Source organism: Podarcis cretensis (genome assembly GCF_951804945.1).
Source record: "Podarcis cretensis genome assembly, chromosome: 15".
Taxonomy (NCBI): Eukaryota; Metazoa; Chordata; class Lepidosauria; order Squamata; family Lacertidae; genus Podarcis; species Podarcis cretensis.
In genome coordinates this window covers 11,722,236-11,736,490 of record NC_137185.1, presented here as the reverse complement: position 1 = coordinate 11,736,490, position 14,255 = coordinate 11,722,236, and the positions used below count along the sequence as shown (strand labels likewise).

The 14,255-nt window shown below is 48.2% G+C and overlaps 1 protein-coding gene and 1 long non-coding RNA gene across 2 annotated transcripts in view; one reads left to right on the top strand and one right to left on the bottom strand.

Annotated features, from left to right (window-relative positions):
- Positions 1 to 6,756: 6,756 nt before the first annotated feature.
- On the bottom strand, positions 6,757 to 9,384 carry LOC307204359. The gene is made up of 3 exons (XR_013833635.1): positions 9,103 to 9,384; positions 7,945 to 8,102; positions 6,757 to 7,081 (listed from the first exon to the last, which is right to left on the bottom strand). It is a non-coding gene; the product is annotated as an uncharacterized lncRNA (long non-coding RNA).
- Positions 8,541 to 14,255, top strand: part of GTF2IRD1 (GTF2I repeat domain containing 1) — an 88,062-nt gene continuing 82,347 nt past the window's right edge. Inside the window, exon 1 of the mRNA XM_079955505.1 lies at positions 8,541 to 8,675. The gene's annotated coding sequence lies outside the window, so the exon portion shown is untranslated. The remainder of the gene's footprint in view (positions 8,676 to 14,255) is intronic.

Here is a 14,255-nt window from a genome sequence, read left to right as displayed (position 1 = left end):
ATCTTCCCTATTTCATTTCAAACTCAACTTTCCTTTTGTTTTCGTTTAGATTTTTTTTAATAAATGCAATGTATTAATAACATCTTATAAACTGGAAGAAAGAGACCATCAGCCTCTAAAACAATTCTATTTCTGTGCAGAACCAGTTGCAGCACAAAGCACATTTCCTAAAAGCAGAGGAGCTGTGCAACCTGTGGCATGGACCTGTCTCCAAGCCCTTGCTCTCTTTGAATACCTCACAAAGTGCAGAACAATCCCAAAATCTTGATTCCAGCCCAAAGCCTCCTTCCTATTTTGAAGCTGATCTTGCTTCAATCTACCACTAGGTGGCGCTGTGGTCCTTATGGTAATGTGTTGAAATCCACACTTTCTGGATCAATGCGCCAATTCCCAGAATCAGCCTATGCCTCTCTTCCTAGCCTATTGATGCCTAGCAATTAACTGAAGAGATAGACTATCAGCATGCCAAGGATCCCTGTCCATTGCCCCATGCCAACCAAGAGTCTTCTTGTTATTTTGCTCCTGTCCACATTTCAAACCCCGTGTGAGTTTCCCCCAGCCAGACAGAATGCCCTGTTCCTATACCATCGCTGCAGCACATCCCACCACTTGCCCTCTTCCCGCAGCAGTAAGAATGTTTGCGAACATTCTGGGGAGGGGGCATGCAAAAGTGTTTGGCTTGGGGACGCAGGTTTCTTTATTGGATTATTATAAGACTTCAACATCAACTTCGTTGGACTGGTCATGTTGTGCGGATGCCCAATTATTGTCTTCCAAACCAACTACTCTATTCCGAACTTAAAAATGGAAAGCGTAATGCTGGGGGTCAACAAAAGAGGTTTAAAGACCGTCTCAAGGCAAATCTTAAAAAATGTAGTATAAACACCAACAATTGGGAAACTCTGGCCTGTGAGCGCGCCAATTGGAGAACAGCCTTGACCAAAGGTGTCATGGGCTTTGAAGACACTCGAACTCAGGACACAAGGGAGAAACGTGCTAAGAGGAAGGCACACTTGACAAATCCACACCATGATCAACTCCCTTCCAGAAACCAATGTCCCCACTGTGGAAGAACATGTGCATCCAGAATTGGCCTCCACAGTCACTTACGGACTCATTGTTAAAACCGTGTCTTACTCGGCTACGAGTGTTTGCTGAAGAAGAAGAAGAAGAAGAAGAAGAAGAAGAAGAAGAAGAAGAAGATGACTAGAAGACTCACTCCCAAGTTTCAGAGAAGGCCAGGTGCAGTCTGCAGGGTTCTTGTTCCTGCTATTGCTTATTTTTAAAAAAGCGAAACAATGCATACTGTATGTTGCTTGATCGAATCAATCAGCCAAATGTAGATGAGATTGGGTGCTGTGACTCAGTTCTGCACCAGCTGGAGATGAATCGCCCATGTTTGGGTGGCTGGTGTTTGTGTCTGCGTCTGTGAGAGAGAGCCTGCATAAGAAGTGCGATTGGCTACAGCACAGCTGGCTCCGGGTGATGACGAGACTTCTTTATTTACATTTCAATGCAGCCCCATAACCCACGTTCTCCCGATGCTGAACGATTCAATTGTAAAAAGCCATAAAAAATTAAAACCAAAGCTGCACACACACACACACAAAATAAAAATAAAAATAGAAGGGAGACAATGAGCAGCATGGGAGTATATTTTTTAAAAGCACTAAAACTATTAAGTTTAAATACTTAAAACTGAAAGGGCTTTTCTCAGCACCAAAAGGACCAAGTGAACCTCTTTTGGGAGGATTTTCCATAGTCAGTTTGATCTAGGAGTGCCACTGCAATTGCAGACATATATTGAGTCTTCAGCTCAGCAGGGTCTAAACCAGCCTTTGCCCACCTGTGGCTCCCTAGATGTTATGGACTCCTTATCACCCCAGTGGTGGCTGGTGTCTATTGAGACTGGTTGGGCAGAAAGCAGGGAGGCCAACAGCAGGTGGCGCCAGAGCCAAAGACACACAGAGCCAACCAGGAAGTCTTCACAGAGTGGCAGAAGATGGTGAGGGGTTGAGGATCAGTGCACAGGAACCAGAGCAGCAAGCCCCTCTGAAAGGAACAGCTTTGTTCAGTTGGCATTGTGCAGGTCGGCTATGTAAATTGCCCTGTGTGTTAACAAATGTGTGTTTGTGTAGGGGTGCCATGTTGAATTGCTTGGCACCAAAACATCCCAGTGTGGACCAACTCCCTTCCCTCGTGTTCTTTACACCTTTCTGTGTTTTCGCAACAATGAAGTGAAAATATGGACGGTGTATACTCCTTTCCCTCACATCCCATTCTTATTATAGTCCATCCTCTCTCTCTCTCTCTCTCTCTCTCTCTCTCTCTCTCTCTCTCTCTCTCTCTTGCTGTTGTTTTTCTTCTTTTTAAAGCACATATACGGAGCTTTAGTTCTGAGCAAAAAGTGAGAGGAAGGCTTTGGGGCACCCGAGATGCTGTCAGACTTTGCTAGAGGAAAGAATATGGCTCTTGCATTTAAACCGTTTGAAGTATTAATTAAAAAGAATTATGCACAGGATGAAGGATCTGAAGTGTGCCTTTGAATCTCAATAAGGCATCGGGATTACAAATAGCCAGGGGAGCTGTGAAAGAAGGAGAGGGAGAAGCAGGGTGGGGTGTCGGGAGGAGAAAAATAAAGCGAGCTGCCTGTCTTGGGAAAATCTCTTGTTGGAGATGAACAAGGATCCTGAGGGGAAAAAACATTCTGGACAACTTTTGGTGCTAAGGGCACGAGAGTTTGAACCCGGAGTTCAGGAAAGGCTGAAGGACCAACCATGTTTATTTGCTTTTATTTGAGATTATTATAGCCTGCCTTTCCTCCAGGGAACTCAAGACAGCAAGCTTCGGTTTTGTCTCCCCTCCATTTTATCCCCAAGACAAGCTTAGTCTGATGGTTAGTTTCATCCAAGGACATCTGGTGAGCTTTGTGGCTGGATTTGGTCTTCCCAATCCTATTCCAACACTCTGAATGGCTCAGTCAGTAGAGCAGGAGACTCTTAATCTTAGGGTTGTGGGTTTGAGCCCCACTTTGGGCAAAAAAGATTCCTGCTTTGCAGGGGGTTGGACTAGATGACCCTCGGGTACCCTTCCAACTCTACAATTCTCTGATTCAGAACCTGTCTCCTTCCAAACGCCGTTGGACTCCAACTCCCATCATTCCTGCTGGCTGGGGCTGATGGGAGTTGGAGTCCAACACAATCTAGAGAGCCACAGCTTAGCCACTCCTGCCCTAATCTCTGTGCTGCACTGATCAGCATTATGCCCACATTAAAAACAAACAAACCCTTCCCCAATGTGTCTTAGAAGAGAATATAAGACTACGATCTCAGGGCCCCAGCAAGGTCTCTCCAGTGCTCTGCTTGCAGAGCACATTCTTGCAGAGCAAGCGTCTCACTCCTGCACACCTTGAAGTGAAGGCTTCCTTCACTTGCTTTCCACCACAGTACAAAAAGATGCTTTGGCAGGCTCCTCCCCTTATGCACTTCAGCCAATCATCATTGAGCAAGGGCTCTTTAAAATCCTGCCTCCCCAGCATCACATTGGCAGATCGTCCAACAAAGCCCAATCTGGACTCAAGGGTAGACCAAAGGACAGAGAAAAAGAAAACAGGAAGATGCCAGAATTCGTGGCTCAGGCAAGGCTCAACTACAACATAATGTTACAAAAGTCTCTGTGTTCCTTTGGAGAACTGAGACGCGGTGGAGACTGTTGAAGCTTTAACAAATTGGTTTATTCACCTGTTTACATGTTCCGTCTGCATGAAGGGAGTCCAGATCTTACAGCATAATCATCCCAAGAGGGGTTTGTCCCCCACAGCAGTGCAGCTCTGGAATCCAAGCCATCTCTCCCAGCCAGCCTTCAGCCAGCCTGCCCAAGATGGATCCCAGTCTTCTTCCCAGAACACCCTGCTAAAAACTCTCTTTTCCTGTCGCCTCGCACCCAGTTACCATGGTAAGCTTCCAAATCCCCAGCCTCTGTTCACACCTCAGGGCAAGCAAGGAGGACAGTTCTCTTGCATTGCCAGTGGTCCTGTCATGTTTCTTAATGGCCCTAGCTTTTGCATAGGCTGGCTCAGGAATTCCTCTGCAGCTTGTATTTCTCCCTACACATCCCAAATAATCAGAATCCTACCATTTATCAATTTCTGCTTGATCTGGCCAATGGTCTCCAACTAATCCAGCATCCTATTCTCATGGTAGCCGAGCAGATGCCAAAAGGCAGGGGTAGCCTGGAAGGTTTTGCCGCTGCAGTGAAATGGCTGGAGGTGTCACTCTGTACAATGCGGCAAAGGTGGAACCAGAAGGCCACAAAAAATCACATTCACACATTGGAGGTGAAAAAAACAGACAGGATCTCTCCTCTCTCCCTGATCTTTTCCGAATGATATCAGTCTCCCCTTTGTCCACTCACCCTCTAGCCCAGGCATGCCCAAAGTCCATTTCGGGGGCCTAATCTGGTCCGCCGGTCGGTTTAATCCAGCCCATGTGGCAGTTTATTTCCTGGGGTAAAATCCTGAAAAAAACAACAACTCAACAACTTCAATCGTAAAAAAAGCTCAACAACTCTGGTCGGCCCTCATGGCCCTTCACTTCATCAAATCTGGCCCTCTTTGACAATAGTTTGGACACCACTGCTCTAAGCCACTTGTGGAAGCCCAAATTACTCTCAAGAAACTGGAGATGTGTGAGAGAGTAATTTATCCACTCTAGAAAGGCAGGCTTCTGCTTTCTCCACCACTGCCACCCCTTAAATCTAAATGGAGATTTATTTATTTAAGAACTGGATCGAAGGAGGCTTTCCGTTCCAACTCCACTTGCGAGCCCTATTTAAAAATGGATCAATATCGGGCTGACCTTGGGCACGGCTGTACTGAGCCGCTTCATGGGGTGTGTGTCACCGTCTGGAAGGAGGTATCGCCTCCCCCAGCTCAGTTACTGCAATCCTTTGCTTCAGCAAGCACGAAATTGCTGCCAGGCGGCTGTCACGTATTACATTTCCCCCAGTTGCGAGCCGTTCTGTGGGGTGTCGAGAGATGGATTTGCTCACAATGGGGTTTGCCCCAAGCAATAATGTGCCCCCTGTTACTCTCTGACTACAGTGGTACCTTGGGTTACATACGCTTCAGGGTACATGCGCTTCAGGTTACAGACTCCGCTAACCCAGAAATATTACCTCAGGTTAAGAACTTTGCTCCAGGATGAGAATAGAAATTGTGCTCTGGTGGCGCGGCAGCAGCAGGAGGCCCCATTAGCTAAAGTGGTGCTTCAGGTTAAGAACAGTTTCAGGTTAAGAACGGACCTCCAGAACGAATTAAGTACTTAACCCGAGGTACCACTGTACTTCTAACCCAGCACAGTGGCATAGCGTGGGAGGCAGGGGGCCGTGGCCCCGGGAGAAAATTCTGAAGGTGCGCAACCAGGAGCCCCCCCATGCAGACACTGGCTTCCATGGGGACCCCCAGCCCAGCAAAAGTGGCAGAGCAGCTGACCGGGGGAATGCTGCTGTCAATGCCCAGGCACATTCTGGTGGGCCCTGTCCCCAGCTCTCCGTCCTTCTCTTTCTCCCTGCTTGCCTGTTGCCAGGGGTCTCTGGGCCCCGGAGCCTGGCATAGCAGGGTTGCCAGGTCCCCGGCAGAGGCTGGCAATTGTGGAGCCTCCGGGGGGCATTGTCTGCCTTCCTCGTGAGCCCCTTGGTCTCCAGACTGCACTGAGGCCGGCCTCCTCGCTGAATGGGCACCCAGCCAGAGCTCGCTCGCTTCTCGCTTGGTGTGCTGTGCTCCCCAGGGGGTGGCAGAAGCAGCCCAGGCCCACAGTGAGTGGGCACAGACGGTGGCAGGCAAAGAGCAACCCCAGTGTGGCACGAAATGGTGCCCCCTCTGTTAGGGGGATTTGCCCACCAAGGAAAGGGATGGGATAGGCTGAAGCATCTCACCTTGGCTGGCATTATATTAAAAAATATAGGTCTCTCCAGTGTCTGGCTATGATGCTTCTGGCTGCTGAAAGTTGGTGGGTTATGAGTTCTTTGTGGTGTAAGTGGGCATTATTGTCTTGGAAGATGCTTAGTAAGGTCAATTCTGAGGTGATTTCTAATATTTGCTTGGTTATTTTACTTATTTCTCATATGGTTGTTGTCCAGGATAGTTGGATTTTGGGGCACTCCCACCACATGTGGAGGTATGTGCAAGCATGGACCAATGGTACCAAATAGTATGGGAAACAGCCCTACTAGAAAAATTAACCAATAAACTAAAACTGACACGGGGACAAATAGAAAAAGACACCTTCACCCCGGTATGGCTCCCCTTTATCACATACACAGCCCAACAAGACAACGACAAAAATCCACCAACTGCATACAAATCAGTATGGCTAACCTGATCCAAAACACCCACTCACACATGAAAACAAAGACCCCCACAGCCATCCACAAATGAACAACCACACCCTAGGCCAACCCCAACCTCTCTCACCGCCAAAGGAACACAAGTGCACAGCAAAGAACCTGCACAAGCAACGCTGACACCAAACCCTACCTAGTAAGTAAAATAGAAACATCGCCACCCGCCCCCACCTCCACCCATCTTTCCCCCCTCCACCTTTTTCCCCCTTTTCTTCCCAATGTCTCAACAAATGAAACTGATTTGTAAAAATGTTACCGGGGGGGGGGGGGATACGAAAGAGAGACATTGCCCACACTTTTGTAAATCAAGAAAATCTTTAATGATAAATGCATATTGCTAATGATTTAATGTAACTCAGATAGGATACAGTTGACCTGGTGTACTTAGACTGCAAAACACTTTTGACAAAGTCCCTCACCCAAGACTCCAGAGTAAGCTTAGCCATCATGGGGCATGAGGAGAGATCAGTCGCTGGTTAACGAAAAGGATGCAAAGGTTATAAATGAATGGACAGTTTCCCCAATAGATGCAGGACGTGAAGTTCCTCAGTTCAGCACCATGGGATCTGTGCTTTTCAACTTGCTCAGCTCTCTGATGCTGGGAGCCAAAGGCAGCTGTGATTCAAGGCTGCTGGGGCAGGCTAGTCTGCACTGACTGGCAGCAGCTCTCCAGGCCACACTGAAAGCACAAAAGGATCATGGGATATGTAGTTTGCTCCACAGAGAACTATAATTCCTAGCACTCTCAGCAAACTACAGCTCCCAGGAATATTTTAGAGGGAAGCCATGCACTTTCAATGTACAGTGGTACCTCGGGTTACATACGCTTCAGGTTACAGACTCCGCTAACCCAGAAATAGTACCTCGGGTTAAGAACTTTACCTCAGGATGAGAACAGAAATCGCGTGGTAGGCAGCGGGAGGCCCCATTAGCTAAAGTGGTGCTTCAGGTTAAGAACAGTTTCAGGTTAAGAATGGACCTCCGGAACGAATTAAGTACGCAACCAGATGTACCACTGTACGGTGTGGATTTGACCTGAAGGTCGCATAGCCTATCATGCCAAAAGCCATCAAAACATTTAGGAGAACTTTGAAACTCTCCCAATAAGGACACACTCCCAAATAGATTGGGTATTGCTTATTTTACAACCTTCCCCCTTGGAGTTCTGGACTACAACTCCCATGAGCCCCATCCAGGACTGATGGGAATTTTAGTCCAAAATGTCTGGAGGGCACCCGAAGGCTGCTTCATTGCATGTGTCTCTTGCAAGGAACATAGACTCATAGAACTGGAAGGCACCCCGGGGGTCATCTAGTCCAACCCGCTGCAAACAGCCGGAGCATTTCCCTTCCCATCCTCTTGGGCTGCTTTGCGAGATTCCTCCGCTGAGATGACCTGAAAACCCATAAGAGAGACAGAAGAGCATTGCGGATCAGGCCAGCAGCCCACCCTGCCCAGCACCCTGGCTCAGCACCTAGGTGAGGGAAACCCTCCAGCAGGATCCGTGCACAAAAGCAACTCTTGGGGTTTCCAACAACTGACATTCAAAAGCATTGCTGCCTCCGACCCGTGGGGGTCGCCCCCTCTGCAGCCCCCGCCTCCTCCTCCTCCACGAACTGGTCCCAATCCGCCTTTTTAAAGCCATCCAACTTGATGGGGGCCTCTTCCTCTAAATTCTGCTGCGGGGTTTTCTTTCCACCCTAGAAAATAAATTAGAGGGAAAAAAGGAAGCCTTTATTTATCTCGGGCAGAAAGACACACACAAACACGGAGAGAGAGAGAGAAAAAGCTCTTGCACGCCTGCAGTTTACAATTCTGCTGCTGCTGCTGCTGCTGCAAAACTCTCTCTCTGCCTGCTTTCCCTTTCCCTGCCTCTTAATCCTGTATGTAAATGGCAGCCAATGGATGCGGCTCTTGAGCGGGGCTGGGATTAGAGCCGGGGCGAATGGGTGGCAATCTTACTGGGATTACAGAACAAAGAGGCGCCCTCCCCCTCGCTCGCCTGCGCTGCAGCCCCCGGGAGGAAGGGGCTGGCTGCATGGGCCCCCCCTGCTCGGCCCGCCACCCCCCTCCCCGTAGCATCCACCCCCACCCCCGGGGCGCCCAGGGTGCCGATTACCCCCACCCCCCCCTTCCAGTCCCCCCACCCTCCTCCTCCTCCTCCTCCTCTTCCCTCCTCTCTCTCCTTCCTCCTCCTCCTCCTCCATACAGATTAATTCCACCCTGCAATCCAGGCGGGAGGAGCCGGCAGCTGGGAGAGGCTGATCCCTGCGGTAAGAGTAACTTTTCCAGACCCCCCCCACAACCTACACCCCCTTCTACTTTGCCCTGGTCCAGATCCACATCCCACCTCTTTCTCTCTCCCCCCCCCCCCACGTTTGCATCGCGAGCATCCCCCACCCCCCACCCCCATCTCCTCTCTCTTTTGCGCCTTGATTTTTGCGCGCGCGCGTTTTGCGGGCGCGCAGTTTTGCAGCTTGCGCCGGTCTTGCGGATGTTCCTGGTGGGGGGGAGGGGGGAGAGGTGGGATTATTCGGAATTAAAAGACGTAGTGCGGTGGGGAGGGGGCTGGTCTGCCAGGGAGGAGTTGGAGAAAGAGGGGTGTGGGGGGGAGGGCTAGATGGCCAGTCAGCCCTGATGTGTCTCAGGTGTAAGACATCGCAGTCGTTATTTGTTGTGTGTGTGTTTTGGGGAGCTTACGGTTTGCGTCTTGGGGTTGCGTCCGTGCTTTTTCCTCTTGTCCCGGTGGGGTTGGGTTGGGGGAAAGGTTAATTTCAAGCCGAGTTGCAGGAAATGTTGATGGTGAGATGGTTTGTGTGGGGAGGGGGGGTTGATTCGTCTTCTCTGGCATCCTCCTCCTCCTCTGCGGTTTGGGAATGAGGTCAGTGTGGGGAAGCCAAGCTATAAGAAAGTGAGTTGATGATTGACTAAGACCTTTCACCCCTTCTTTCTCTCTCTCTCTCTCTCTCTCTCTCTCTCTCTCTCTCTCTCTTCCCCCCCCCCCCCATCCACAACACTTTGCTGCTTTTCATGCAGTTTCTGGTTCTCTTCCACCCCCGCACCTACCTGGACTTGCAACAGCCATTCATCCCTCTCCCTTCTTCCCCAAACTTGAAAATTGGGAGCTCTTTTTCAGACTGCAAACACATTCAGTCTTTTCTCATTTCGACTGGGCCTTCCTATTTCATGTTGGGCTGCAAACTGTCAGTGAGGAAGGGGAGAACTGAATGTGGTTTGACCATTTTGACACTGCCTGCATTCTTACTTACTATGGCAATCATCACATTTTCAATTTCTGCTCCAAGTTCTACCCCGAGTTGTTGTGTTGTTTTTTTTAAGGGTAATTCTCTCTCTCTCTCTCTCGCCAACTCTAACCAATCCCTTGTAACATTTCTCTCCTAATCGGAGAGATCTGATTATTGCTTAAATTTTATAACAAAAGCACCCACCTGGATCCCTCCCAGCCTTCAAAAAGTAGAAACCCCTTCCCTCCCTGTGCGTGTGGCCTGCTTGCTGTTTGATTTGTGGGTGAGCAAAAGGCGCTCTGCATATGCTCAGAGGCTTCGGATGCTTGGCAGTTTAGCTCTGGCGTAAAATGAAAAAGGGACGTTGGGCTGAGCTTTGGGTAAACCCTGGTCACCCTGTTGCCACCCCCAGCAAAAGGAAAAAGTGTGCTGGGTTTTGGAAGGTTCTCTGTTTCACTGCATTTAGCCTGTTATCCTTTCTGTACTTGGTGTTGTATTTACAGTACATTTAAAAAAAAAAGGAGGACCAGCGCTTTCGGAGGAGGGTGATCTGTATCCCTGGCATCTCCAGGTCGGGTTGGGAATATTCCCTGCCTCTGTATACCTGGAGAGCTGGTCTGACTTCAGCCCCCTCTGCTCCCCCCCCAAAAACCATATCTTTGGTGGGGTGGGTGCAGATTGATTCCTCCACCCCTGTGCATGTGACTGATGCTTTTTTAATATAAAGGAAAAAAGAGGGGGGGGGGGTTGTACTGGCACCTCCAGAGTATTCCTGGATGACTTGGCATCAGCAGGGGCAGCCAGGCCTTCCTCATGGGTTGCATCGATCAGCTTTGCGGCACTTTGCAAGAAGGCAAGTCGCTTTTAAAAAAACAACCTCAAAACAGATTTATCCACAAGCAGGGAAGAGGCTGCAGCAGGAAAGTGTGTGTGTTTTGTGTGGATAACCCAGCACAGCAGTACGGCTTAAAAATAGAAACGGGTGGTTTAACCGGCAAGGCACTCCCTAGGTCTTTTAAAAAATAATAATAATAGAAAACCGCTAACCAGACACAGAAAAATGTGACCATGCGCTTTGCCCTTTCTGAAGGGAAATTGCAAGCAGGGCTGTTGCGGAAGAGAGGGACGGGGGGGGGGGGGGCAGGGGAGAGGTTAAACTTCAGGTCTGCCTGGCAAGTTGCACCCTGGCAAAGATTTATTCCTTTTTTTAAAAAAAATGACACAGTGAGGAATTCGGTCAGGAAGGGCAACGTGCCGCAAGAGTTCCTGTCGGATTAAATTCCCCTCGGTATGCTGCACATGCCGGCACATTTTCCAGTTCAGGTTTACCTGTTAATGGAAAAATTGAACGGGGCTATTCACCTGCGCAGGTTCTGTGCTCGGTGGTGGAGATGGCAAGCAGGGTGAGGGGTGCGTGACAATTCTGTGCGTCAAGGATGATGGGTATATATTCATGCGTGTATTTCAAGAGAAATGGAGTGTTTTTTCCTGTGCATAAGGAGTCATGCTTGACCCAGAAGGGTACTCCCCCCCCCCACCTCCTTCTGTCATAGTTCACTGTGTGGCTTTGAGTGAATTCAGTTTGGTCAATCCCTTCTCTAAGGTGCCATGCCATAACCAAGCTGCATTTGTAAGAAACCTATACAGTGGTACCTCAGGTTAAGTACTTAATTCGTTCTGGAGATCCGTTCTTAACCTGAAACTGTTCTTAACCTGAAGCACCACTTTAGCTAATGGGGCTTTCTGCTGCCGCTGCGCCGCTGGAGCACGATTTCTGTTCTCATTCTAAAGCAAAGTTCTTAACCTGAAGCACTATTTCTGGGTTAACGGAGTCTGTAATCTGAAGTGTATGTAACCTGAAGTGTATGTAACCCAAGGTACCACTGTACTTTGGAACTCTCTGCCTATTGATATCAGGAAGACACCTTCGCTGTTCTCTTTTTGGAGCCTGCTAATTTTTTTTGTTTAGACAAGCCTGTCCAGATAGGTATAAAGTTGATGTGTGTGTTTTAATCTGCTTTTTAGTTTAGTGCCGTTTTTTTTTTTAAATGTTCCAGATTGTTGCTTTTTTACTGTTTTCAGGCAATCACTTTTTAATTGTTTTGTTTATTCTTTTTGTAAACTGCTTCAAGGCTTGTTTGTTTTTGCAAACGAACACGCACAAGGTCTTAGGTTCGATCCCAGGCATCGCCAGGTTAAAAAAAGGGACAGAACTTGGTTGGAGGTGATAGCAAAATATTCATTAAAACTCTTGACTTCCCAATGGCCCAACAGACAATGCTAGGTTAGGAGGACAAATAGCATTTAGGACTGAGTGCTGTTGGAAGGGAGATTTGCAGATTTTGTGTATAAAAGCCCTTTACCCATAATTTGGGACATGGGTGGCGCTGTGGGTTAAACCACAGAGCCTCGGACTTGCCGATCATAAGGTCGGCGGTTCGAATCCCCGCGCCGGGGTGGGCTCCCGTTGCTCGGTCCCTGCTCCTGCCAACCTAGCAGTTCGAAAGCACGTCAAAGTGCAAGTAGATAAATAGGTACCACTCCGGCGGGAAGATAAACGGCATTTCCATGCGCTGCTCTGGTTTGCCAGAAGTGGCTTAATCATGCTGGCCACATGACCCGGAAGCTGTATGCCGGCTCCCTCGGCCAGTAAAGTGAGATGAGCACCGCAATCCCAGAGTTGGCCACAACTGGACCTAATGGTCAGGGGTCCCTTTACCTTTACCTTACCCATTTGAGCATTGGGTACAAATATTGGGGACAAATTTGAGCATTGGGGACCCATAATTTGAGCATTGGGAAGCACTTCATGAATTTAAATGTTCTATATAATCCACAGTTAATAACAGCCAATTGCATGAATGTTTATTATTGCTTTTATATCTGAGGAGCTCAAGGTGGCACACATGGCTCTTCCCTCCCCATTTTATTCTCACAACAGCTCTGTGAGGTAGGTTAGACCGAGAGACAGCCATTGGTCCACGGCCACCCATTGAGCTTATGACTGAACCCTGATCTCCCAGATTCCTAGTCTGACACTCTAACCGCTGCACCACATTGGCTTCCTAGAGTCCTTCTGCTATGGGGCAGCTCTATAAATTCAGTAGGTCAATAAATAAATATGGGGAAAGCAAAATGTCACTTGGAGAGAAGGATCTGAAATATTTTCCCGGAAGCTTGAATTTGTTCTGTTCTGGATTGTTTCATTGGGTGTTTTAACGTGTTGTAAACTATGTTGATATTTCCCCACCCCCCTTTAAAATATAAAGCGGTATAGAAATAAAATAAAAATAATAAATGCCATTTCAAAAAAATAAAAAGTGCCTTACGTTGCGGTGACCGTAACCCAGGTTTAAAGTGCCATCTGCATTTCTAACACTGGGAATGGGACAGAAGCATTATAACCAGGAAAACTAGCATAAGATTTCCCCATGTCTGAATGCAACCCCAGATTGGAACAGGTAAGGTAATTATTTTTATCCAAGAGCATCTGTGAGTGAACCACCCCGGCCCCTGGCGGGGGTGCCCAGTCACCTCGCCTCTGGTGGTTTCTTATGTTTTAAACTGGACCCAGGCAGTCACATAGAGGACTGCCTTCTGTAATGTAGGACACACTGCCATGCTGTTCTCAACCAGGTGCTGTTCTGGCTGGGACTCATGGGAGTTATAGTTGGAGAACTACAGAGAGCACCCAGTGGGCAAAGTCGGCAACAGTTCTACTCACTGCACTCTGCTGCTTTCAGTGCAAGAATTACTCAGACAGAATCGGAAAGTGTCTGTTTTAAGGGTTATGTTTTGTTCAAAGGGTTATATTCTGTCTGCTTGGGAGATGGATGGGGTTTCTGTTTAAGATGAACCCGACTTGATTTATGGACAGCCTCCTCAGTCCGCTGTCTGAAGCCTTCACTCCGACCGCAAGCCAATAATTCGTTTGCTTGTTTTGTTAATTAGCTGGATTTTTTATTTTATTCCAAATTTCTCCATGCTGCTTTCAACGAAAACAACGATGTAACTGCTGCAAAATGTAATCTAAAAGGTCTTGTAAAAATTAAAAGCATTCAGCTGTATTAAAAACAAGCTCTCAAGAAAAAAAGGAAGATTTTACAAACACACCCCACAGAAGCAAGACTCAGTTTGGAATAAAAGCTTCTTCAGCCCTCTAACAAGGGGGAGAGAAGAGGGGTGTGCTGGGTTATCTATATCTGCCATCTCCTGCTATTTAAAGGTAAGCTGAAAAACACAGTCATCAACTGTGATGCAGCAGCAAAAAAAGCTCATGCTATTCCGGGCTGCATCAATGGAAGTATAGTGTCCAGTTCAAGGGAAGTCACGGTACCGCTCCATTCTGCGTTGGGCAGACCACATCTGGAATACTGTGTCCAATTCTGTGCACCACAATTTAAGAAGGATGTTGATCAAGGGATTGGAAGCCAAGCCTGATGAGGAATGGTTGAAGGAGTTGGGGCTGTTTAACCTGGAAAAGAGGAGACGGAGAGGAGATAGGCTAGCCATCTTCAAATATCTCAAGGGCTATCGCATGGAAGATGGAGCAAGCTTGTTTTCTCCTGCCCTGGAGGGCATGGCCCAAACCAGTGGATTCAGATGATG